Source organism: Microcebus murinus, chromosome 3 (assembly GCF_040939455.1).
Source record: "Microcebus murinus isolate Inina chromosome 3, M.murinus_Inina_mat1.0, whole genome shotgun sequence".
NCBI lineage: Eukaryota > Metazoa > Chordata > Mammalia > Primates > Cheirogaleidae > Microcebus > Microcebus murinus.
Window position 1 is genome coordinate 24,247,077 of NC_134106.1, and position 2,924 is coordinate 24,250,000.

General features: G+C 37.4%; 1 long non-coding RNA gene across 1 annotated transcript in view; it reads left to right on the forward strand.

Annotated features, from left to right (window-relative positions):
- The first annotated feature begins 2,234 nt into the window (after positions 1–2,234).
- Positions 2,235–2,924, forward strand: part of LOC142869953 (uncharacterized) — a 17,326-nt gene continuing 16,636 nt past the window's right edge. The window contains exon 1 of the long non-coding RNA XR_012918476.1: positions 2,235–2,377. This is a non-coding gene — a long non-coding RNA (uncharacterized LOC142869953). The remainder of the gene's footprint in view (positions 2,378–2,924) is intronic.

The following is a 2,924-nucleotide window of genomic DNA, read 5'->3' on the forward strand; positions in this document are numbered from 1 at the left end:
ATGGAATTCAAAAGCTGAGTAGGTTCTGTGTCAAGCTATGGTTTATATAAGACCAAGTCATCTATCGAGAACATCTTAAAAAGGAGAAGAACATATTTGTTATTTTAAAAGGTGTTTTCAAACGTCAGAAAGCTCCCAAAACAGTGAGACCTTGAACCTGGACCTCAAAAAGAAGGGAAGTGTAGAGATGTGAGTCTAATTCAACTATGTTGTTTCTTCTAAAGGTTCTTGCTGAAAGTGGCCGAGAGAATGGGAAATTGGGGGAAAAAGACAACAAAGGTGATGAGGGACTGAGCAAAGCTTTTGGTAGTCTTAAGGGCTGCGGAGATAAAAATTGGAGTTCACGACCCTGTAAACATGTAAACAAGTCCTTATGTTTGCAAGTGATAGCCCAGTGGGTCTACCTGTGAGGAATGGGAGGAACAGCCCCTACAGAAACCAAAATCAGTGTCAAATCAACAGAATTTCAAAATGGATTAAATCTCTGCCTAGCACAACCACCTGACTAAGGCAAAAGTATGTCACCTTTGGAGGCAGATGTCATCTACAGCCCCAAATGGTCTTTAGAGTTAATCAGGCACAATGTCTCTCATTTAATTAAAAACCAGGCAAAGGCTCTGGAGGGCCCTGAGACAAAGAGAAGTACAGTTGCCACCTCCAGTGCCTGCTCTGAATCCCCAAGCCCTGTCCCATGCCAAGAGGATTACCACTGCCTGGAGATGCTCCATCATGTACGGAAAAGTGAAAAGAAAATTACAATTCAAAGCAGAAAGAGGGACATTAAGTATGTCAGGCATCACTCTTAGTAGATTTAAGAAAAGAAAAACGTGGCAAAAGACCCCTCATTTGGTTTTGTGACAATATTTACAAAAAAATACAGGTGGCAGGGTCAGCCTCATGGACCCAGAGAGTGCCATTCCAGGAAAGAAAGGGACCCCATTGAAAAGAGAATTGTCTTTTTATGGTGAAAATATTTAAAATTTACACTTTCAGCAATGTCGAAATATGCAACATATTGCTATTTATTATAGTCATCATTCTATGCAAGAGAGCGATAAAGCCTCCTATCTGACACTTTGTACCCTCTGATCAGCATCTCTCGTTTCCCCATCCACCTCCCTCGTCCAGCCTCTAATTCTACTTTCTATTTCTATGAGTTCAACTTTTTCAGGTTGCACATGTAAGTGAGATTATGTGGTATTTGTCTTTCTGTGCTTGGCTTATTTTGTTTAACACAATGTCCTCCAGATTCATCAAAATATAGCATTGTACCCCATAAATATATAGTTATTGTTTTTAAATTGAAAATAAAAATGAATATGAGAAATAGAGTAAAAAAAAAAGACTTGCTTAAAAACTTACTATTGTTTTCCAGGGATAATTTTCCGTCCTCACAACAATATAAATTTGAACCCCCATTATTTCACACAACAGCTATCTTTCAGATGTAATCTCTCTGCCCTCTTTCCTGAGAGGAAGATAAGAACTGGAGTCCAGCAATCACAACTAAATGTATCTTATTATGAATACAGAAATTTCTAAATGAACCAAATATATAAGATTAAAATTGCTGGAAAGTTTGAGAATTTACTGCCAAAACAGAGTATGAAAAAAAATTGACTATAAACCAAGAATTTTGTTCCCTTCTACAGATGGATCAACAGCATCTTTAAAAGGAATGGATACTTTGGGTTAAGAACTTGCCCAGAAAATGTTTGCAAAATCTAATTTTACTATCTACAACTACTATTAACCCAGCAGAAGGCTTGTATTTGTTCCATGTCTCCATTTTTGTGAACTGGAACTGTATACAGTTCCAAATTTGCTAAATCGCCCCTTAATTTTCTCATGCATGGTTTCTTCCTTGAGTCATTTCTATTTTGAGTGGTTATGTAAAACTTGCTTTTATTTAATATTGATGTTAGTATTTCAACTGCTGTGAAATTATGTACTTTTATACTATAAATACCCTGCTACTTGGTTTCCTTGGCTCTCTGATTATTCCGGTTATTAGACCAAGTCTTCTGTGCTTTGTGTTGTTGCGGCTGAGACTCTGCAAACCACATCTCCGACACACCAGCTGGCTTTATGGTAGGCTCTGCCAACAAGAAGGACTAAAGGCAGAGTGCAAGAAGGGAGGAGGAAGAAGGGACTTTCTCCTGTTAGCTTCCTGTTCCTGTGAGCATCACCTTGGCAACATTTCTTCACGTGGGCAGCAGCAGTTCTTTCCTATGGTAGCAGCTAAATTCAGTCTGCAGTAAACAAGCCACACTGCATACCCTCAGAGAGACCTGACCAGCCAGTTCAGCCACCTCCTGAGAGGGATGGATCTGAAATCCAGAGACTCTATCTCCAAGTTCAAAGACACCAGCACCAGGTGGGAAATATCCTCTTCCCAAAAATCTAAACTTCAGCTTTATGCAGCACCTCTTCCAAGCTTGAAAAGTTTTAGTAATTCCAACCTCTTATCTTTGCTTCCCTAGTTTTAGGGATGGTATCTGCACTTGCTACGTTTCTAACATTTGACATTCCTTTTTTGTTTGTTTGCTTTCAGAAATCTAGTTAACAAATGTACACCTCATTAACAATTCTTCATATGAAATTATCTCCATCAAAATAACTGGTATATCTCTCCAATTAATTAGATCTTCGATTTCTTCACTGTTTTGTAGCTTACATTATACAACTCTTAGACATATTTTAATAGTTTTCAATCTAATTATTTCATTTATTGGTGCTATTTTAAATGATACTTTAAAAATGAGATACAGGATTGGAGGACTCATTATTGTTAACATGTCAATTCTCCCCAAATTGATCTATTGGATTCAAAACAATCAAAAACAAAATCTTAGTAGGCTTTTTACATCAAAATTGATAAGCTGATTTAAAAACTTACATAGAAAATCAAACTGAATCAAATT